This window comes from Peromyscus eremicus, chromosome X, assembly GCF_949786415.1.
Source record: "Peromyscus eremicus chromosome X, PerEre_H2_v1, whole genome shotgun sequence".
NCBI classification, from domain to species: domain Eukaryota; kingdom Metazoa; phylum Chordata; class Mammalia; order Rodentia; family Cricetidae; genus Peromyscus; species Peromyscus eremicus.
This window is the reverse complement of record NC_081439.1, coordinates 18,053,686-18,078,081: the sequence shown is the minus strand read 5'-3', so window position 1 is coordinate 18,078,081 and position 24,396 is coordinate 18,053,686. Positions and strand designations below refer to the sequence as shown.

At 40.4% G+C, this 24,396-nt stretch overlaps 2 protein-coding genes and 3 pseudogenes across 2 annotated transcripts in view; 4 read left to right on the top strand and 1 right to left on the bottom strand.

The window, feature by feature from the left end:
* LOC131898808 (uncharacterized) overlaps nucleotides 1–24,396 on the top strand; it is a 398,643-nt gene that overhangs the window by 72,901 nt on the left and 301,346 nt on the right. The window lies entirely within an intron of this gene.
* Nucleotides 11,015–11,359, bottom strand: LOC131899604 (transcription elongation factor A protein-like 8; annotated as a pseudogene).
* LOC131899602 (calmodulin-alpha-like) lies at nucleotides 14,142–14,702 on the top strand (annotated as a pseudogene).
* The window catches only part of LOC131898812 (claudin-34-like), a 28,664-nt gene continuing 23,676 nt past the window's right edge, over nucleotides 19,409–24,396 (top strand). The window contains exon 1 of the mRNA XM_059250012.1: nucleotides 19,409–19,559. The gene's annotated coding sequence lies outside the window, so the exon portion shown is untranslated. The remainder of the gene's footprint in view (nucleotides 19,560–24,396) is intronic.
* On the top strand, nucleotides 22,179–22,835 carry LOC131899601 (claudin-34-like; annotated as a pseudogene).

Genomic DNA, 24,396 nt, shown 5'->3' with positions numbered 1-24,396 from the left:
AAAGATGCTGGACGGAGTCATATATCTATTTTCTGTCCCAAACCACCCTGGTCTGTTTTAAGTCTTTGGAAACCTTATATAGACATTCAGTAATACTGCCCACCATACCTGGGAATTTTAAATTTGCAAAGCTATGTAAACTTTAAATTAATTTTAACTCTCAACATGCACTTGTATCTCTGGAAAAATATTGTAAAAATGCTAGTTATGCCACTTAATAAAAACAGGATGGACACTACACTTGTCACTACAATTTCCGGAGTATACGTATAGAAAGGCTCATGGAAAGACAGTGGGAAGACAGTCTCCTCTTTACTCATGACAGAGAATAAGGAAAACAAAGATACTGGCAATCATGTACAGAATCCCTGTAAAGAAGACTGAATTGTGGGTGACATTCTTCTATAGTTTCCTGTTATACATGTTCCCAAGTGCTAAAATGCTGGAGACTTTTCCAACCAGTCCAAGAATGTGGTCAGTCACTAGCAGTTATTGAGGAACATGAATATCCAAAGGGATGAAGTCATGCTTGCTCTATTGTTGACACATTCTGATATGGCTTATCTTGCTGTCATGGTGGTAAATGTAGTCTTTCTACATCCCTACAAAAGCCATGCTGGAGTAGGATTCCATGGGTCCATCCAAATACCACATTTGCCACTGCCGGAGGCACATGCAGGTGTTGCAAAGGGTCTGTGCTAAAGTGGCCAGAGTGAAGCCTACTATATTGTGCCTGGCAGGTATTTTTTGTTTTTGTTTTTGGTTTTTAGCAGGATCATAGTGATAACAATGCTGGGTAACTGCTAAGAAATACAGGGCTGCATAAGGATGGACTCCTTAGGTTCAAGACAGTGTCCCTCCCCAAGGGGAGCATTCCAAGAGAGAAGAACTGGTTGTTTGAGAAAGTGGACTTGTGACCTGGAGATCCACTGCTGGAAGTATGTTCTGTGAAAATTCAGAGAAGTGCCCTCTGTGTTGGCTGTTTTTCACTTTTTTTTTTTTTTGAGACAGAGTCTCACTAAGTTGTCCCAGCTGGCCTCAAACTTGGAATCCTCCTGCTCTTGCCTCTTGAGTAGCTAGAATTATAGGCATTTATCACATTGTCAGGCTCCCTTTTTGATGCAGGGTATGGATCTCTTTATGAGTTCATTCTGGCTTAGAATTCGCAATCTTCCTGCCTTAGTATCACAAGTGCTAGAATCACTGGTATCAGACACTATGTCTGGTGATTTTTATTGTTGTTGTTGTTTTGTTTTAATCTTTTTGTCTTTCTGATTGCAACCATGACAGTTATGGATATAAGTATCCCAAAGGAAGATGATTGCAATATATAGAAAATAAATAGCATGGTATGAAAGTTTGTATACACAATCATGGATGTGAATTACATTGCAAAGCTATGTACTTAGTAATTAATATACATTTTTAACAGGAATGAAGGGGTTTTGAATTTATTTTTAAAAGTTATTAGTGTGGTGTATCTCATACACAGGAAGAACATAAAATCTAAGAATAAAGCTAAATAAATGATCATGGAGCAAACATCCACACTGCCACCACTCTTAAAAATATATATCATCATTTTCTTGCTTTGTTTTATAGTTGGATCAACTAAGCATTACCAAGTATCTTACTATAATTTTGACTGTTTTGCAAAATGAGAAACAGTTTTCAGGAGACACTCTTATAGGGATAGCTTCTTTTATTCAGCATTTTTATGTGGGACATTTAGATTATGAGTAATTTTTTTAGTATTTGGATTTCTTTTATGAGTGGTAGCAGTGAGACTCAGGGTTTTGAGTGTGTTAGGTGAATTCTTTATTTCTGACCTACATCCCAGCCCCTTTACGGTCTTTGAAAGTAACTGTTGCTCAGTATTTTTAGATATTTCTGCTATGAGCATATTTTACAATAGGAAATCAATAATATGCATCATTAAAAAGTTGTCACTCTAGGTGTGTTGCTTCATATCTATAATCCCAGAACCCTGCAGGGAGAGGCATGGTTGCAAAGTTCAAGGTCAGCATAGTCTATATATCAAGTTCCAGTGGACTATGTCTCAAAAAAACTTTGCTTCAAAACAAAACAAAGCAATATGCCAGTATCAAATAAATAAGTAAATAGTGGTAAAGTAATAGAACAGTGGTTCTCAAGGCATGACCCTTTCACAGGGGTTGCCTAAGACCATCAGAAACCACAGACATTTACAATATGATTCATAACAGTGGCAAAATTACAGTTATGAAGCAGCAACGAAAATAATTTTATGTTTGGGGGTCACCACACCATGAGGAACTGGATTAAAGGGTCGCAGCATTAGGAAGGCTGAGAACACATTGTAATAGAGGTTTTACAGTTTTTGGTACATGCATGCAGTCTAATATTTAGAATACACTAAATTGAAGGAGATCTATTCACGGGATAGTCTCCACATGTCGTAACAGACAAAATATTCAAAAGGAGGTGGCTCTAATATACAGAGAAAAGAATAAGTATATATCCTAGTGTGTTACTTATTTACTTGTTTAGTTATTTATTTATTCCTATCATGAAATAAATTGGAAAGATACAAAACAAGATACATCTGAATGCTGTTATTGCCAGTGAGTTTTCTTCCTTTTTGGTTTTAGGCTAAAAGTCATGCAGTAATTTTTGGTTTTAACTTTTTTGTTTTGTTTTTGACACAGGCTCTCAGTGTGTATGAAACTCTTTCCTTAAATCCCTATATAGCCGCAACTGATCTCACCTTTGAAGAAATTCACCTGTCTCAGCCTACAAAGTGCTGGGAATATGGTCATACACCACCATGCATGGCTTGTGTGAGGTTTTATACTATTTTTGGTTGTTGCTTGTTGTTTTTATTGTTGTTTGAAATGTTGTTGGATAGAACCCAAGGACTTGTTACTGCCAGGCAAATGATCTACTACTGATTTACACACCTATACCCAAAGTGTGTCTTCAGGAACTTTATTTTTACAGCTCTCTATGCTTGCATCCTTCCATGTGCCCAAGGAAGAAAATTCTAGAAACAGATTGCTGGATGGTATCCTAGGAATTCAGTTCCTTGAAGCCAATTATCAACAAAATGAGCAGAATGTAACTCCTGGAAACAAATGTCTGAAGGTACCTCTATTTTTGTTCCTCAAAGAAACATAATTTAGATGCCACATGGTTGTACATTTGTCAGTTACAAATGGTGGTCTCCCAGGAACTAGCATGGGAAGCTGTGTCAGTGCACATTAAACAGAAGTACAAGATGGAGAGATGACCCCATATGGTGGTTTGGGGTGATAGTGGAAGACTTTCTTTAACCCAACAAGAAGGAAGAATTCAATAGTTAAGAACAGGGAGGAGGAATACTACCACATTCCTAACATCTTCCCTGAACAGCAAGGTCAAAATGAACATTCTGTTGGAGGCTAGTAAATGGTAGGTGTGGGTTCAGTTGTGTGAAGGTTGAGGCAGGAGAAGACCTCAAAGTCAGTCTGGAGAACATTGAGAGGTCTGGAGTTCCCAGTAGGAGTACTCTGGACAGGGTAATGAGATTGAGAGAATGTTGCAGGCTGATACCTGAAATCCCTTCTAATGACCAGAGCAACCCTTGAAGGGGCCATATTATTAAACATCATTTGGATAAATAATCCTCAACGAATTAATTTTTCTGCTACTGGAGACTGAAACTAGGGCAATGGATATGCTGGGTAAGCTATGTACCACCGAACTATAGCCATAGCTTTTTAAAAATACAAATTTGTTTTGAGACAGGGTGTGATGGTTAATCTTGCTTATCAACTTGATTGAGTCTGGAATCTATTAAAATGAAAATTTCTGTGCAATCCTGAGGGATTTTGTTGAATTTCAATTATATGAAAAAAAAAACATGCTAAATGTGGATGGCACATTCTGGTGGCAACCTAGGCAAAAGTATATGGAAGAAGGAAACTTTTGCTTTAGACCTGCTTACCTTCACTCTTGCTGGCAAGTTCATCTGTCTAGTTGCTACGGCATTCCTTTGCTGCTACCAGCTTCATTGGGCTTCCAACGTAGACCAAAGACCAGCAGCTCTCCAGGAATCTTCCAGGCCTCCAGTGCAAGACTAGGATCACTGAGATGTCCAGCCTCATAGATGGAACAACTATGAGATTCTCAACCTCTCCAGTATTAGACAGCCATGGCTGGGCTACCAGAACACATTGTGTAAGTCAGTCTAATACATCAATATATATACATATACTTAGGCTATCAGTTTTGTTCCTCCAGAGAGCCCTAACTAATACATAATGTACCAAAGTTGGCATTGAATTCCCTAGGTAGTCCAGAAGGCATTCTAGTTTGTTGTTATCTCCCCTCCCCTCCCCTCTCCTCTCCTCCCCTCCCCTCTCCTCTCCTCTCCTCTTCTCTCTCACAAACTCTTTTCATATAGACCACACCGGCCTCAAATTCACTATGTAGCCTAGAATGGATGGACTTGAAATGGTATTCCTCCTGCCTATGCCTGCCTACAGCTGGCTAGTATCATGTATTCATAAAAACAATGCTTAGAAAAAACTTAAACACTTGCGTTAAATTCTTGGGCTGACTCAGAGGTCCCTGGAGTAAAAGCTCCCATCATGGAAATCATTCTGTGCGCAACTAATATCAGCAGAGTCAACCAACCAGCTATGTATTCCAAGCCACTTTCCCACCAAAAATTCCAAAGAATTAAAAGTGGCAGCACCTATGTTCACACTCGGGTAGGCAAGAAAGACAAGAGAGTGAAAGCAGATCATAGATAAACAGTAGAAGGGACACACCCTGCATGTTGAAAAACAGAAGTTAAACCATCATAACTAAAAGTGTTTCTGTTTTTTTTTATATTCAACATTCCTGACTAAAATACCTGACTGAGAGAACATCTTAAGAGGAGCCTGAATGATTCAATATGGTTCAGCTTCAGAGATTTGAATTTGTAGTTGTTGGCTTTGTTGATTCAGGCATGTGGTGAGACATGCCTGTGTATATACATATTGCTTTGTATGTAGGAAGCAGAGGCTCCTCACTTCATGATGGACAGGAAGGAAAGAAAAGGACTCAGACAAGGTAAACATCTTTAAAGGCATACACACTGGTATCTACTTCCTCCAAATATATACCATCTCTTTAAGTGTCCAGAACCTCCCAAAATATCATCACCACTTAGGGAACAATGATTTAATACTTGGTTCTGTAACAGGCTCCCAGACTTTAGCCGAACTGACTTCATGATGGAAGTATCATTCAGGCATAAAACTTAGTATGTAGACAGCACCATCTGACAAAACTAAAACAAAGACTTAATCCACCAGAGTTCACAGTTCTGGGAAAGTCTCTAAATGTACTACCTTTACTTTTTGACTTCTGTGGTACTGCTTCCGGCTAACTGTTCTTGTTAACTGAAGTATGACAACTCATGATATTGTTTTTGTGCTCAAGAGCTCACCTCGAGAAAGGCTCAGGGCTACACCAGGATCCATTACACTCACTGTAGTTGCTGGCCAGCTAATAAAGACTTTCTATTGGTTTAAACCCATGTCTGAGCAGTATTCTCTGGTGGATACCCCACAAAGGTTCCTTTGCACAAACAGGTCACATCCAAACTCTAACACTGATAAATTAGGGGTGAAATGTATAGATGGTGAGATACTATTCCTAGTCCTTTGAAGGAGAGAAACTCTCACAGGAGGCAAAATGGGTGAAGTTTGATGACATTACAATAAGCGAATAAGAAAGTCACAGAGAGCAAGTTACTACTGATTCCATTAAGTAGGTCCATGGGACAGCCAACTCCAGAGACAGAGAAAGCAGAATGGTGATTTCTAGGGGCCCAGGACCGTGAGAAAGGGGAAATGACATTCTATGAGGACAGTGTTTCAGTTAGGGGAGATGGACTGTGGTAACAAACCCACACTTTGAATGTTCCTCCTGACATGTAACTGTACAGTTAAAATAGTAAGCAGTAAATTTTGACATAAATAAATGTATATGTATATGTGAATATAGCCATATTAATTAGAGTATACAGAAAAGAAGGATAGAACCTGTACTAACCAGTGATGCTATTTTCAAGTAAAATGGTTGCCAGCAGTGTGGCAGAACTTGCGTTGGCTGTGCCAGTGGGGCTGACAGAGGCACCACCACTCAGCTGTGAACTCTTGGCCTGCTTTGTAGTTCTAAGAATTTGTGTCCTCAAATTCCAACTCTCATTGACTTCATCTTCCAAGAATTTTCAGCCAGTAGTGAGTTCAGTGGCACCTTTGGGGTCTAACCTTGGTACTTGGTACTGAATACACACACATACACACACACACACACACACACACACACACACACACACACGTGCACGTGCGCGCGCACAGGCAGGCAGGCACCATGTAAAAATGTATTTTAAAGGGTTAAGGGTATCACACAGTAAGAGAGAACTTTCTTCCCATGTGTAAGTCCATGAGTTTAATCCCATCATCAGAAAAAAATCCTTAATAGAAAGGGAATGAATTATAAACAAACAAGCTGAAAGGACCAAGCAGACGCCTTAACAGGCTGTCAATCTTCTCTCAGAGATCAGGCCTCAATTTCAGTTTCCTGAGACTTGAGCAAGCAGTTTCTGGGAGGGCCATGAACAAAAGACATAGTTCTTGCAGTAGCTCCCTTTCTACACGTACACTATCTGCTCAAGGTTCAGCCAGTTGTTTACTGTCTGAGATCTCTCACCAACTTAGAGCTACATGCATGGGTCAAAGTGAACGTGCTAGGCCAGTCAGCCCTCATGGCAGCTCAAGAACAAAGCCTAGGACTTGTCCAGGCCTGCCCCAAAATGATAACTGTAACACCCTAACCAGTAAATTCAAAGGTTACACACTCTCACCCAATCATATGACGCCAAGGCTTGTACTACCCTGCTTGCAGTTTTTCTCTTTAAAAACCCCTTACTCTGAGAGCTCAGGGCCGTCCTCCTCCACCCGCTGTGTCGAGTGTTGGACACGGACCAAGCCTGGGCTTGCTTGTTATCAATAAACCCCTATGTATTTTGCTTCGTATATCGGCTCTGTGGTGGTCTTGCTCAGGGGGTCTCGCAACACGGACACAACAAAGCTATTAGTTTTATATCATAGACTATCACTTTTCCCCTCCCAGAAATCGGGCCACACACACCCTCTGCAGTTGAACCCTTAGGACAAAGAATTGGTCATTCAGACTTTGATGAAAAGAAATTCAAGTTTAGCCTTCACTGGCCCCAGCTGACCAGCACCAAGACAACTTTGAACTATGGCTCCAGTCCTGCCTTGTGACTCTTGAAAGATAGATTAGGCCAGGCTATATCATGTGGTGTGTAACTAACCACTCTACCCCCCCCCCCCAGATGTCTAAGAATCAGTAGGTCTCCTTTGTTTCTGGACCTGAAGGCCCTCATTTCAAGGCCTTATCATGCTGCCTATAGTAGGATGCTATCTCTCCCTCTTGAAGGCCTGAATTTGGTTGCCCATGATCACCAGGCTCTTTCTCCCAATAAGGCTCATCTGAGTGTAATTTTTGTGTCATCTCCTTTATGTAAACTTGCAGTTCTATCCGACAACTAAAGATACAGTGTCCTAGTTAAGTTTTATGGTGCTGTGAAAACCATCAGGACCAAAGTACTAAGAGAGAAAGGATTTATTGACTTACAGGTTACAGTCCACCATCAAGGGAGGCCAAGGCAGGAACTCAAGGTCGGGACCTGGAGGCAGGGATTGAAGCAGAGTCCTCAGAGGAACACTGCTTACTGGCTTGCTTCCTCTGGCTTGTTCAGCTACCTTCCTTATATATTCCAGGTTCCCCTGTCTGGAGATGTACTACCCACAGTAGAATGGGCCCTCCTATCAATCAACAACCCAGAAAATGTCCCACAGACATACTCACAGGCCGATCTGATGGAGGCATTTCTTCAATTGAGGTTCCCTCTTCCTGTGTGTATCAAGTTGTCAACCGACATTAGCCATCACAGATGTGGTACAGCCAAAGTATATGACCAGGAAGCAAGAAGGTTTAGAGCAGTTAAATAGTTTCATAGGTTCATGTGGGAATAAAGTATTATTATCCAAAGTCCTATAGTGGAAAGTAATTAAAGCAATACATGACTCAGTCCATTTGAGGAAAGATGCCACCCTAGTAGGACAAAGACTAGTTGTTAGAGTAAAAATTGTATGTCAGGCCTGGAGTCTCTGCATACATAACAATTCTGGCTATCTTTATCCTCCACTACTACTTCCATAGACCCAGAGGAGATGTACTTATCCAGGGAAAAACTGACAAATACCCCTTATTCACATGCTACCCGTGCCAGCTTCAAAAATCTGTTGGTGTTTATACTTTCATTGTCTGGAAAGAAGCTTTTCCTATTAGAATGGAAAAGGCCACTAGAGTGGCAAAGAACCAGCTAAAGAAAATTATCCTGAGGTTTGGTCTCCTCAGTCCATTACACAGAGACAACAAACCATCCTTTACATCACAGGTAACAGACTCTAGATAGAGGTCCCAAGGGGCAAATTTTATCTGCAGTCAGCTTGGAGGACATAATCCTCAGGCAAAGCTGAAAGGACTGACCAATCCATTAAACATATCCTAACAAAAGGTTGCCAGGAAATCTCTTAAAAATGGAGAAAATTGTAACTCATAACAATTAGAACAGCCCCAAATTCTAATACTAAGCATAACTCTTATGAGTTATTATATAGAATGACATTCCTTGCGCTACATCTAACCTAAGACCCTGAGGCCAATCAGATGACCCAATACATCACAAACGTAGGGAAAATCCAATATGGCATATAGTAATATAGGAACAAGGTTATACTCACAAAGATCATAGGCCTTGTGTCCTGGGTCCTCCCTAAAACCTGGAAAGTAGGGGTGATAGAACAGTTGTGTTCTCTGCTGAAGGGACTTTATCAGGCAACTCTGAGCAACCCCATGGCTGTCAAAACCCCTGCTGACTAGTTTTCATGCTACTGGAAGGTACTCTGATGCTACTGGAAGAGAAAGGCAATCATTAATATCTCCCATCTAAAAACTCTGTGACCCACAACAGTGACCTGCCTGTAAGATATACTACTGGTGCTACAGTGGCACAAATTTTTTTCTTTTGGTTTTCAAGACAGGGTTTCTCTGTGTCATCCTGGTTGTCCTGGAACTCACTCTGTACACCTCGAACTCAGAGATCCGACTGCCTCTGCCTCCCAAATGCTAGGATTTAAGGCGTGTGCCACCCCTGCCCAGCTAGTGGCACCAATATTATGGGAGCAACAAACACTTTTTCATTGGATTTATGGCCCACTCCATGAGAGGGAACCTGTACCTGACAACAGTAAAGTGACCAAGAACCAGAGACTAGATAGCTCCCTAGTGGAAAACCTAACTATTATTTTGCTAAAGCAATGATTCTCAACCTTCCTAATGCTGCGACCCTTTAATATAGTTCCTTGTGTTGTGGTGACCCCCAACCATAAAATTATTTTCGTTGCTACTTCATAACTGTAGTTTTGCTACTGTTATGAATCATAGTGTAAATATCTGATATGCAAACCATGTGAAAGGGTCGTTTGATCCTCAAAGGGGTTGCAACTCACAGGTTGAGAACCACTGTGTTAAAGGTACATAGACATAAAATAACTCTTGATTGTGTACTGTTATACCTATAGATAGTGCCTCACTCAGCCCTCATCAGCGAAATGTCTTGCAGTATATTGGAATTAACACAGAGACCTGCAACTGAACAATGTGCAGAGAGTAAGAGACTTTGAAGCACTCAGTACTAAATGGGGTGTCTTTATCAAAGCCATCATCTCAAGGATCATGAGGAAGAAGATGTGGAAAGATTTTAAGAACCAGAGGTAGCAAATGTCTCCAGGGAAACAGTGTCTGTTAGATACAACAGGACTGATGCACATATGAACTCACAGAGACTGTGACAATGTGGACAAGACCTGTACAGGTTCAAGTCAGAAGGGATCCCAGCACTGAGAGGGGGAAGTGGACATGGGGTCCTACCCCTAACCAAGAAGCTATATGCAATTTGATATCTGGCAAAGGGAAATTCTTATTTTTCCAATGGAATGTCACTGTGTATATCAACCATACTCCAGGATAGGCTGAGTATCCAAAAGTAGTTGGCAAAACCAAAATGAACTCAATGGTATTTTTGTGAACTTTTTGTTTAATTTTGCTTTGTTTTGGCTTTTTTTGTCTTATTGTTACTTTGCTTGATTGTTTTGATTTTCATTTTGTCTTTGAGGGTTTTTGTGGGTTTTCTCTCTCTCTCTCTCTCTCTCTCTCTCTCTCTCTCTCTCTCTCTCTCTTCTTTCTTTTGTCTTGAAAAAAGATTATGAAGTTTGGTGGGTAGGGAGATGGGAAGGAAGTTTCTGGGAGCAACTGGGGGGAGGGGAAACATGATCCAATATATATTTTTTAATCTATAATGCTTGCCAGTTTTATTCCTCTGGCTAAGAAATCCAGAGGCAATTCCAGGTTTACATTCCTTTTTAATAGTTCATCATCAAGAGGTTAGTGCCTTTATTGCTTCTACAAGCTGGTTTACAAGTTAATTTTAATGAACTCCCACTTATTAAAAAATTTGAAGTTCTTTGTGAGACACATACTCATTAAAAATACACATAAGCAAAACAAAAACACACCATATAAAGATAAGCAGTGTTAAGTTTTTTGAGATATGTATAATTATACATGTACACACATAATTAGGAATTTTCCTATATATGTGAGCTGATAGTAAATATGCTGCTTTTTAATTTGACTTTTAACATTTCCGTGCATAAGTATAAAACTTTCCCACTGAAAAACAAATGTGGAAAATGGGTCAAAATCCAATGAGATGCTGATAACAACAATTTCTATCTAAAGAAAATACCTCCAGGTAGTTAGAAGTAAGATGAAGTTCAAAGATATATTAGGAAATGCTAAGAGAAAAAAGCAGCTGCAAGTCTTTAATCTCAGAGAAGAAAAGATTTCAAGACCTGAAGCTCACAGGGTAAGGACGGCTTCAGGAATGTCTTTGCTTCTAACGCATCATCACAAACTTGTTTCTTACTCTTTTGATCTCTTCCCTCATCTATGCCTCTTATCACCTCTTCAGGGTCCAGATGCCTTGTGGGAGTGTCCTCTTTAGGTTCTGGGCCTGGTTGAGCAGGTTCTTCTCTAAAGCTTCCAGCTGCTTCTTGCCGCCCCTCCCCCTACTTTCACCAGAAGCCTGAAGATTTCCTCCTGCCTGTTGTGGTGGATCTTCTGAAGGATGGCCTTCATCTGCCTTTGGTGTGTTCTGGGCTGTTCCTTCGTTCTCTTCATAAGACTTCATTCTCTTCTTTGAATAAATTAACCCTGTAGGTATCTGGAGACTTTTCTCAGTTTTCGCACCTCGATTTATGTCACGCCCAAAAGATAAAGAGTCCTGGAAGGAGCTGGGCCACTCACTCTTCTCTAGCAGGACTGAGTTGTTACTGAGGAACTGGGCCTGGACTATAAGGTGATCAAATAATTTGTATGAAAAAATTTTCAATTAAAAAGTCAGAGAAGGGCTAGGTGGTGGTGGTGCACACCTTTAATCTCAGCACTTGGGAGGCAGAGGCAGGTGGATCTCAGTGAGTTTGAGGCCAGCCTGGTCTACAGAGCTAGTTCCAGGAAAGTCAGGACTACACAGAGAAACCTTGTCTCAAAAAACAAACAAACAAACAAACAAAAAATCAGAAAAGGGCTACAGAACCAGACAGAGTTCTCAAAATATGAAACACAAATAACTGAGAAATACTTTTAATGGTCATCATCTTAAACCAAATTATTACAAATTAAAAGCAGTTTGTGGTTGCATCTTACCCAAGTCAGAATGGCCAAGATCAATAAAAGAAAAGACAGCTCATGCTGGTGAGGATATGGTTTCAGGGGAACACTCACCCACTGGTAAGAGTGTAAACTTGTACAGCCACTGTGAAAATCAGTGTAGGTTCCTTAGAAAGCTGGAACTAGATCTACCTCAAGATCCAGCTATACAACTATTGGGCACATACCCAAATGACTCTACATCTCACTATAGAGATATTTTCTCATTCATGTTCATTGATGCCCTAATCATAATAGCCAGAAGGTGGAAATGGTTTAGATATCACCAACTGATGGATGGAAACTTAAAATGTCATACATTTACACAGTGGACTGTTATTCAGCTATTAAGAATAATGAAAAATATAGGTAAGTAGATAGAGCTAGAAAAAGTCATCCTGAATGAGGTAATCCAGACCCAGAAAGGCAAATATTATGTTTTCTCTTATATGTGGATTATAGTAGGCTTTCTTGTCTGGACTGCCAGCCCAAAAATAATGACACAGAGACTTATTACTAATTATGAAAGCTTGGCCTTACCTTAGGCTTTTCCCCAACTAGCTTATAACTTAATTAACTCATTTTATTTATTTATTTATTTATTTATTTATTTTTCTATTGATTTTTTATTAAGAAATTTTTTATTCATTTTACATACCAATCACAGATTCCCCTCTTTCCTCCTCCCGCCTCTCCAGCCTACCCCCCACAACCCACCTCCCATTCCCTCCTACAAGAAGGTAAGGCCTCCCATGGGGAGTCAGCAGAGCCTGGTACATTCAGTAGTAACTCATATTTTTAATCTGTGTTCTTCCATGTGGCTTTTTTAAAAAACCACTTCTCTATTTCTGTACATCTGACTAGTTCCACATCTCCAGGCATCTCCCTGTTGTAATTGGTGCACCTAGATTTCCTCTTCCTCTTCCTCTCTGTCCCCGGACATCCCACCTGTCTCTCCTGCCTAACTGTTAGCCATTCAGCTCTTTATTAAATCAATCACAGCGACACATCTTCAGACAGTGTGCAAATATTCCACAACAGTGGATGTTAGCTTTTAAGCCTTAGATATGTGCGTTTCAATCAGAATAGCCACAGAGGTTAGTTAAGTAGTAACAGACAGGGATAGAAGAGGGAATCTTCCAATGAACGGAAATAGAATATAGTGTTATAAATGGATAAAGGAGAAATTAGACTATAAAGATTAAAATGGTGAAGGAAATGGAAGGACAGGGTAGAGGAAGGAATATGGGTAGGGACAACTAACACTAAAGACATTTTGAAAATCGAAACCTACTACAGTAGAAGCTTCCTAAAATATATACATGTGTAAAAGGAGTTTATATGGAGTCACCATTTGATGTGGGAAGACAATACCACAACTAGACACCTTATACCACCAAGTAAAACCTCCATTGATATGAATGAGTTCCATCTTGTTGAGCCATTGGACAAAGGGATACCAAGGAAACCCCAAAGCACCTCAGAATACTGCCAAGGATATTGGCTACCCCCCACAACCTGAAAATAAGGCCCTATTGCTGAAGATACCACTTACTTACACCAGTGAATGTGGAAGAACTGAGCTGGTACACAAAGAGAAGCTTCACTTCTACTGACTAGCATTCATGGTGCTATAAAGTACATTGCACAGCACCGGAGGATAAAAGTAATCACCAATATCACTCTCTATAAACCCTTCTACTTAACAGAGTGACCTGCCTGCAAGATACACTGGTTCAATAGTGTCACAAATTTTATGGGAATAACTAACCACTTTTTGATGGGATTTAAGGCCCACTTCATGAGAGGGAACCAATACCTGACACTGCTAAAGTGGCCAAGAACCTGTGACTAGACAGGTCACATGGGCCCTAGGGAAAAACCTACTACTATTACTTTGCTAAAAGAAAATAGCAACAAAAATGTCTCCTGATAACTTATTTCTATATCCATAGATCAGTGTTTCACTTAATCCTCATAAGAGAAGTTTCTTAAAGTACATGAGAATTAACACAGAGACCGGCAGGTGAACAATGTGCAGAAAGTGAGAGACTTTGGAACACTTAATCCTATATGGAATATCTTCATCAAACTCCACCCCCTAAGGATCAGGGATCTATGAGGAAGAGGAGGAGGAAAGATTGTAAGAGGCAGAGGTGGTGGATGACTTCAAGAAAACAGTGTCTTCCATAAAGAAGAGGACTGCAACTACTAGATGAACCTTGATCCTGGTGCTCTGTGCATCCTGTGCCTCATGCCTTGCCATGGCTGGCAAGGTAACCAAAGATCAGATTGCAGAGTTAAAGAATGCCTTATCTTGCTTTGGTGAGGATGGAGATGGCATCGTTACTACCAGGGAGTTGGGGGTCATGATGTGATCGCTGGGACAGAACCCAACTGGGGCTGAACTGTAGGACATGATCAGTGAGGTGGATGTCTATGGGAATGGGACCATTGACTTCCCAGAGTTCCTGACTGTGATGGTCAAAAATATGAAAGAAGCAGTGGGGATAAGGAGGAGATCTGAGAGGCCTTCTGTACAAGGACGGAAATAGCTATAGCAGTGTTGCTAAGCTACATCACATTATGATGAATTTGGACGAGAACTTGACAGATCAGTGAATGAATTGATCCTAGATGCTGACATGGATGGAGACAGCCAGATTGAAGGGACTAAAGTAGCACTGCCTTGTCATGATCTTGTTCTAACTCCACTTTGTGTCTGCTCAGGAACTTTTTGCAAATCTCTAATCCTTGGCAACCTCATCCACCTTGGCAACACATTTCAGTCTTTCTGTGACCCTGACCATGGTCCAAATGTATAACACTCAAAAAAAAAAAGTCTTCCAAAATGAATACGACTAAGTTCCCCAGACCCATACCTGACATGTCATTGTGTTTTTGTCCTTAAAAGCTTCCTACCCCTCAGCTTCAATGCTATGAGTTCTTTGGAGCAAGAGCCTGTTCTCTGTTGCTGGCTAATACAATACTCTGTTTGGGCCTTCTATGTATGGTGGTCTGGAACTTTCTCACCTGGACTTGGAGCCCCAGTGAGATTACCCCATGCATATGGAACTCAGCTTCATACTGGAGCTCCTCAGCCAGTGGGGAGGATGCAGGAGAGGTGCCACCTGAAGATGTTCCAGGGATGACTGCTGTGTTCCCAGACACCAAAATGGATTGATTCTTTCTGATTCTTCTAGGAGATAAGGCTGTAAACGAATTCAGTTCTGGTTAAGGTGGATAGGCTTCTTGAGGAGCCCTCTTCAAGTTAAGGAGAACCAGCTTGCTGAGGATTCTTCCTAAGGTTTGGGAAGGACATGCCTGACAAGGAGCCTTCCCTGGTCTTCTCATGCTATATTGGGATGCCAATAACCGAGGACCCGGTTTTCTGATTCTGTCTCCCATTAGTATATGGGAGACATGGGTTTTGGATGGATGGCCAGATAGATTATTGTGTGAGTGACTGTGGATATATTCTGGGCAGGTTATGCTCAGAGGATATCATCCTTGTTATTGGTGTCTCAGTTTCATCTTGTCACCTTTGTTTTTTTTGTCTTGAGAACAGGAAAGCTGATTTGTCCTCCAAGCTCACTTTGACTTACTGGTGGCCAGAAGTCAACCTGGGGTATAAGCCTCACTCTTAAGAAGCGATCCATCCACTGCCTTTGTCACCTATGCTACATGAGTGGTCTTAATCCCTTTCTGGGATTATATTGACAGTTCCAGTAAACTCCATCCTCCGATTTTGTTTGTTTGTCCTCCACAGGCTCCCCAGCTATCTGTTCCCTTTCCCTCCCAGACTCTCTGTGTGTCTCTCTCCTTATTTGGTCCTTCCTCCCAACCATTTCTTTCTCTGCCTTTCCCAGGTTCTCTACCCCTCAGAGTTTCCTCTCAACCCCTTTCATTGCCGCCATTCAGCTCCTGATTATGGTGTCACCAAGACCCAGAACAGTCACCTCCAGTCCCCCTTCTCCCAAAGGGCTCCCCTGTCTGGTTGGAGTGAGTTATATAGTCTCACCAGCCTGGCCCTGCATGATAAGGTCCCAGCCAGGGCAAGATATCTGTGATGTAGAGCACATGGTGGCTGTGGAGACATTGGAGCAGGATCTGTGAAATGCGCAGGAGCGTAGCAGCCCCCTCTTTATCTTCACAGAGACCCCAGGCATCCAGGTAGCCTTGCCAGCTGGCAGCTCAGGACCCTATCTCACTGTGGCCAAGAGATGTATGGCCAATTTTTCTGTTTTGGAAGGGTCCCTCCAGCTGCATTTCTTGGGCAGGAGACTGAGATAAAAGCTGTGCTGGATCCTTTCTATTGGGTCTCCAAACCTGCTTCCTCTAACTCACATAGGATAGTCTTTCTGGTTTGGGATTCCCTTGCCTTATGCTTGTGGTCTTCCATTGTTTCTGCCCCTTCCCCAAGCCTGGATACTGTTGCTTTTGTTTCTATTTCTCAGTTATAGAGAACAAATGCCTTTTGGGTAGGGAAATAATATTTAAAAAATATTGTCATATGCTGTTTTAGCTCACTGAAAAGCTGGCTCTGGAGATGAGACTTGGTCCACTCACGTCAGACCCAAGCATGTTTTTCTCAGCTTTCCCTTCAAAGCTCCTGTCCTGGGTCAGACTGGCTTCTTGACTCTGTGACAGGTAGAAAAAAAAATAGACACCATGCCCTTGAAAACAGCTAATGAGATGCTTATACATAAAGGGGATAAAAAAAGATCCTCTGTTTAAAATGGCTCAATAATAACTCCAGCTGTGACTGCTCAAAATAATCACAGGTGGGCTTGTTAAATGTTAATATTCCTTCAGAAACAGATGAAATCAACAAGGCCAGTGGACCTTCACCTTAGTATCCAGTCCCTCCTGGCTTGTTGTATGTAATTAGTTTTTTTAAAAATATTTTTATTTTATAATTAATTTAATTTTACATATCAGCCATGGATTCCCCTGTCCTCCCTCCTCCCACTCCCCAGGCTCCCCTCCCCAATCCACCCCCATTCCCACCTCCTTCAAGGCAAATTCTCCCCTGGGGATTCAGCCCAGCCTGGTAGATTCAGTTGAGGCAGGTCCAATCCCCTCCTCCCTGCATCAAGGCTGAGCAAAGTGTCTCAGCATAGGCCCTAGGTTCCAAAAAGCCAGCTCATGATGTAATTAGGTTTCAATTATATGAGGCCTCAAGGTTTTGTGGAGAAGCTAGTGTGTACACCCTAAAAACCAAGAATGGAGAGGGAGTCAACCTATGTAGCTATGGGAATGCTATTATATATACTGAGAAAAGGCCCCAGATATTACCGAACACCCCCCTTGTGGAAAATTCCTTATAACAAATAATAGATTTGTTTGTTAATGTTATTATGCTCATGGTATTACATTTTTTTCATCAAGAAAGATTTGTATATACAGGTTAAGATGGCTAAATGCAATTACAGATGTTTAGCTCTCTCAGCACTACCATATTACTTGGTTCTTATTTAAAAAAATAAATGTTTCTTCATTCAAGATTATCTATATTTCTGAAGCTCTTGCTGAAATGTCAAAGTTCTCTGTTTCTGTATCTTTAAAGCCGTAGGACAAGGGAGATATTAAAAAGTGATAAAAAGCCTAAACAGAGAAAAAATAGTCTACCCCCCAAAAGGTTAATATTTGAAAGTACGTGTACAGGCAGTCTTAATTTGCTACAAAAAGTCATATATGTAGTTTGGATTCAAAGAAACAATAGATATGAGAGAAAAATGTTTAAAAGAATGAGGTTATATTATTGGTAAAAAGGGTTAAAAAGAAAGGAGAATATTTTGAATAAGGATGAATTTTGTATGATAAACTAAGATTTTTGTCCTAAGAATAAAAATGAACAGATGAGGACAAAACCACAAAAGCTTAAGGCCAAGCTGCAGAAGGTATGACTAAGTTCTACAAGTTAATGGAGGACGTGACTTAAGGATGATATATGTTTGGTGATTAAGAGTTAAAAATTCCTGACGGTGTAATGATCTGTTCATGGTAATAAAAATTGACTTAAAAATATATGCCTAATTGAGATAATCACTTATGTCTTTGCTAACTTTGTTAAGCTTTAACCATTTGGAGAAGCTGAGTCATAACAAAAACTACAGAAAACTTAATTATGTACTTAAATTAAAAGTTCTATTAAATTAATCTAAATCTTATAAAAGTATACTATAAAATTGATTTTTAAAAAGTGGCTCTCAGTTTCTCCATAGACTATATTTCTGTTTTAAAGTTTATTTTGGTATTAAAAGAGCTTCAATTAAAAAATTGAAAAATTTAAGGGTCAAAATCATAACAGAGATAAACTAATTTATAAATGCTAATCTTATAAGAGTTACTTATTATGAATTCTTAAAAAAAGGGTAATTAAGACATACAAATTATCAGTCACCTTTTAGTGATCAAACATTTTTAATGTGCTCAGAATTATGTTTGTAGCCTCACTAAGTGCAAATGTAAATGTTGTCAAAGATAAGCCTAAAGCAAAGAACTCAAAACACGTGTTTTTGGAGTCCACACAGCAAAGAAGTATAGACCTCAAATGTCAGTGTTGCTGAAGTTGGGGAGCTTGGTCTATACCTGCACCATGCAGTATACAGTATTCACTTGTACTGTTTAAATGTAGGCTAATAAAAAACAAACACAAGGAAATCACTGCCATATTAGGTAGCATGAGTGACAGATATTACTCTTTTCTCCCAAAATCTCTACTGGACCTCTTGCTTTGAGAAGGCTATGTGAGCTTGGCTACTGGGGCAAAATTCTCCGAAGTTGTGGGTAGGCTTGGTGCAGGAGAACTTGGTATCCCAAGCCTGCGGCAAAGTTCCCCATGGGGGAAGTTGTGTTCCCCTACCTGGTACAGGAAGCCTCAAGGGTGGAGTTTCTGGAGTAAAATTACCCATAGCTATGGATGGGCTTTGAGCAGGAGGCCATAGTGGCATAGTGCTTATAGTGAGGTTCCTGAGTAGTATTGGCATGCCTAACTAGAGCTAATGACTTATTTTTGAAAACTGTTTTTTTAAAATAAGTATCATTGGAGACTTTCTTTCAACATATTTCAACATAATATAGAGTTACTGCACAGTAATACTTCACTGTCAATATCTACAAATGGTTACTGAATGTGTTTCCTAAATATGTAGGAGTTTTTCCTTTTCATCCCAGCTGTATAATGACATTGGCTGTCCAACACACATGGATCTTTCTCCACATTTCTCTCTGATAAAGGTGTTAGAAGGATTAGAAGCTATGAAAGAAATGGATGACAGACAGATCTGAATCTGTCAAGTGGGTCTTAAACATGGGCTTTAGAGGTCAACTAGCAAACACATCCTACCCCACAAATCCTGAAAAAGAAAGTAGATGGCAAAAGAAAGCAAAGATAGCTCCATAGTCAGTTCCCAAATGATGTCATGCTCCTCACACATTAATGACTGAGAACTTGGTAGGTGAGGTCAATAATGGTTAGAGTTTGATGACACAATGAAATTCTCAGACTTGTGAAATAGATCAGTAGTGTCTCAAGAGCTCACAGCTGACTGATAAGCCAGCAACAAGCTGTGAAAGACATGTAAGGAAAGCTGTGTCCTCATTAGCTTTGATGGTCCAGATAGCTGACTGCCCTGCCATGTCACCTATCATTGATTCAGTTGAAGACAGCATCACTGGTTAGTAAAGGATCCATCTACCTTTATTGTATACTCTGAGTAATATGGTTAAGTATACATATCAATATTTACCACTGACATTTCTTTTTTTTTTTAAAAAAAAGATTTATTTATTTATTATGTATACAGTGAGTGTTCTGTCTGCAGGCCCGAAGAGGGAGCCAGATCTCATTGTAGATGGTTGTGAGCCACCATGTGGTTGCTGGGAATTGAACTCAGGACCTCTGGAAGAGCAGCCAGTGCTCTTAACCTCTGAGCCATCTCTCCAGCCCTACCACTGACATGTCTAAGTGTCCATAGCTATAAGTACATTCACGGTGATATGAAACTGCCACCACTGTCCATTTTCACCACTGAAATGCTGTCCTCATTGAATGCCATCTCCTTTTTTCTCTGTTCCAGCTCCTAGCAACCACCTTTCTACTTTCTGTCTCTTTTGAGTTGATGACCCCAGGAACCTCCTTAGTGGAATGGCATGGTGAATGACCTTGTATAATGGTGTTATAGTTTGGGTGTGACCTGTCAATGAAAACAGCTCATGTGTTAAATTATTGGTTCCAAGATAGTAGTGCTATTATGGTAGGATATGAACTCTTAAGGAGATGGTATGTAACAGTAGGAAATAGATACCAGGAGGTGTGATTTCAAAAATTTTACCACATCCTTGGTCCCTTCTCTACTTCCTATCCATTATAAAATTAGTAGCCTCTGCCTCCTGTTTTCAATCCAAACACCCCAAATCAACACAGCCAAGGACTATAAACTCAAATCTCTGATACTGAGCAAAACTAATTCTTTCCTTTAATCTGTTCTCGTGGTCATTTGCGTCACAGATATGGGAAGCTAAGCAACACAGAGGCTTTGGAGTTATGGCCACTCAACTTAATGTTTTATTTCTTGACATTACAATGATTTGAAAGATAGACCAAGGTTAACAGAAACCACACTTCCCCAAGGCTAACAATATGTAGTGTGAATCTCTCCCTCCTTTCTCTCCCATCTCTCTCTTTCATGATGCTTGGCAGTGGTACCACTCTATGTCTCTTCGTCTTTCTGAGTCATTTCTGCCTCACTATGTCTGTGTGTTTCTGTGTCTTTCCCCCTCTAATTCTTTAATGAATGGTAAGTATATTAGGTTATCTGTTGCTGTAATAAAACATCATGACCAAAAGCAACTTGGGAATGAAAAGATTTGTTTCATATTACAGCTTATAGTCTATCATTCAAAAATATCAGGGCTGGAACTCCAGGCAGGAGCCATAGAGGAATGCTGATTACTGGTTTGCTTCCCATGGCCTGTTCAAACCACTTTATTATACCATCCAGGAACATCTGACCAGGCATGGTACTGCTGTCAGTGGGCCAGGCCTTCTGACATCAATAATTAATCAAGAAAATGAACTATAGACTTTTAGCACAGATCTTATGAGGGTATTTTCTCAACCAAGAGTTACTCTTCCAAAATGACTCTAGAATGTGTTAAGTTGACATAAACATAACATAAAATCAACCAGGACATTAAGGAAATGCTATCCAAAATCTGGCTGTCTTGCCGGGAGGTGGTGGCGCACGCCTTTAATCCCAGCACTCGGGAGGCAGAGCCAGGCGGATTTCTGTGAGTTCGAGGCCAGCCTGGGCTACCAAGTGAGTTCCAGGAGAGGCGCAAAGCTACACAGAGAAACCCTGTCTCAAAAAACCAAAAAGAAAAAAAAAAGAAAAAGAAAACAAAATCTGGCTGTCTGATTGCAAGTTTTCTTCTACTGCCACTTTCTTCCTTCATAAAGAGCTCCAGGTTGCCATCCTCTTGATTTATCTGGGCATATTAACAGGCATAGAAATGTGCGTATGCATGCAATCTATGTTAGGTAGGGCATAAAATACTCCCTGGTTTGTAGGATTGACAACCTATAGTGGTTCTGCCCTCCTTATTGTCAGCCCACGTGTGACTATAACTGTATATATGCTTATGTGTGTAGTGCTTTCTCTCTCTCTCTCTCTCTCTCTCTCTCTCTCTCTCTCTCTCTCTCTCTCTCTCTCTCTCTCTCTCGGTGTGTGTATCCTCAAGTTTCAATTTGATGATTGGATCAACGTCATGGCTGGTGTCTTTGCCTCACTCCTCGATTTCACTATTTTTTTTTTATGTCATGATACTTTATGCCACCATATTCATTTGTTTATTACTCATTTATTAATATTGGTATATATTTTTTCAGACTGGGTCTCATTATGCTGCCCTGAAAGGCATGGAATTCACTATATAGGTAATATTGGTATTGAAGGTCACCAATATTAAAGATGGTGCTATGTTCATCGTCTTTATGGTTAAATGTTTGTGTCTAAACTTTACCATGTGTCTACACCAACATTCAGAATTGCAACTGTTAGAGGGTGCGTGCATACATCCATCCAGGTGTCAGTAAGTATTGCTATAGGACTCTTCTCTGAGTTTGTATAGATCATACTTCCAGGAGTAGATCTCCAGGGCAAAAGCCTGGATCCTCAAACACAATCAGTTCTTTCTTCCAGGTGTTGATCTTGCAGAGTGTACTCTCCATATCCAAAGAGGTCACACTATTCTGTCTTGTATTTCTTTTGAGTTGCCCAGTGTTCACTGTCATCATGGTCTTACTCAATAAATCTGTCAATATCCAAGTAGAGGATTTCGATTTGGCTACCATAGCATGGCTCTTTTGCAATACCTCCATGGACCTTCCACCACGATGAGTGTGGTACTTAGATAATGCCATTATCTCCTACCCTTGCATGGCCTTTGTGGGAATGCAGAGAGCCTGCAATTATCACCATGGCGACAACTGCAGCATTGTCAGAGTTTGTCACTGATACACCTACCAGAATACCTTCATCCCTTTGTATATTTGTGTAGCTCAACAGCAGCTACTGGCCTCCACCATTCTTGTGATGAATGGGACAGTCTCCCTCATTTTTGCTTTTCCAAATTTGTACACAGGGAGATTACAAAAGAATGTCATCTACAATACATTTGTCATTTCAGCAGTTCTGAACATCATTGTCAGCAGCTTTGTCTTCCTTGCTGTCTTATGCAATTGCTTCTCTGGCTTATACAAGGAGGGGATTGCCTTTCTACCATCTTTCCATAAGCCTCTATACCCATCTACTCAGAAAGCTGGAATTGCCAATGTAATGACAATGAGTGACAATGTCACATCATCCTCTGAAACCAAGGTAAAACAAAAACAGGCCTATTTACAATATCATGATAAGAGTATCTCCATGATATCTTCCAAAATTTCTTAGGGCTGACAAGATTGTTGGTCAGAATCTTCCCTATATATTACAAGTACTGAACATTTCCATATTTCTTCTGTATCTCCTCCTTTCTTTGAACCTTTTAATAGACATTCTTTTTCCCAAAGTATTTTAGTGTTTATTCTTCCCATTATATCCTCTCATCCCAATATACTACAATTTAATTCTCTAAAACTGGACAGTTCTTTGCCTGAACACACCATACTTTTAAATCGTTAATGATGTTAGCAAATACTTAAAGTTGGTTTTGGATTATTTGATAACAAATCCATGACAATACATATTTTGTCCATGTGTACTTCAATATGCTTTTGTTCTGTAATGCTTTTAGAATTCAGGGCATTAGAGCAGGCTCAGTCCTTGATGGCTGTTTTGCTTTTGGCAGCCACGATGTTGCTCGGTTGTTCTTGCTTTATAATGGGTAGGGGCATATTTCTCTATTCTTTCCTTTAGGGCCTGTTTTCGTCAGTCTTCTATTGCTGTAAAGAGACACCATGACCATGGCAACTCCTATAAAAGAAAGCATTTAATTGAGGCTGGCTTACAGTTTCAGAGACATAGTTCATTATTGTTATGGTGGGGAGCGTGGGGGCACACAGGCAGACCTGGTGCTGGAGAGTAACTGAGAGTTACTCTGGACCTGTAGACAGCAGCAAGGGAGAGACACTGGGCCTGGCTTGAGTATTTTGAAACCCCAAAGCCCACGCCAGTGACACACTTCCTCCAACAAGGGCACATCTACTCCAATAAGTACATACCTACTCCACCAAGGCCACATCTCCTAATGCCACTCCCTAAGCATTCAAATATATGAATTTATGGGGACCATTCTTTTTCACACCACCACAGGGCCCATTGGTTCTTGAAGACTTCCACCAGCTCCTTGGTACATAACCTGCACAATACTGTAATGCATAGTTTTGTGTTCATGTTTCCCACATTATGAGTGAGACTGTTGAGCTTGCAATTATGCCCCATCTCGAAGATGTTCTTGGTCACCCATGGGCCTTGTTTGTTGCAAGGACTATGGTCAGAGGGAGCTCAGAGCCCTGGATGCTACAACAAAAGGTGCAATATCCGTTTTGAAAGGATAAAGTGATTGCTCTTCTACAATCACATTGCTGTTACCACACCAAACAAGCTATCCATTCCTTTCCTTCCTCCCTTACACTCTTCCCTCATTCATTTTGATTTTCTTTGTTTGGAGACAGGAATCTCATTGTGTCAATCAAACTTGTCTTTGAAATATAAGTCTTAGGGCAGGGTAAATATGAAGGAAATTCAAATTAACTAAAAGCAGATAGAAAAGTGCTGCATGAGAGAGATTAAATCGCACCCAATAGAACTCTGCACGGTTTTCAAAGGAGAGTATAAATTACCTTTTTCTTTTCTTTTTTTTTTTTAACTTTTTCTTTTTCACAATGAGTTTATAGAGGATTTCAGTGACTCAGCTTATATCTTTAAAGGTTGCTTTCTTAGTTTTGGTTACTATTCTTATGGTGAAACAAGCAAGGTGGGGAGGAAAGGGTTTATTTGGCTTATGATTTTA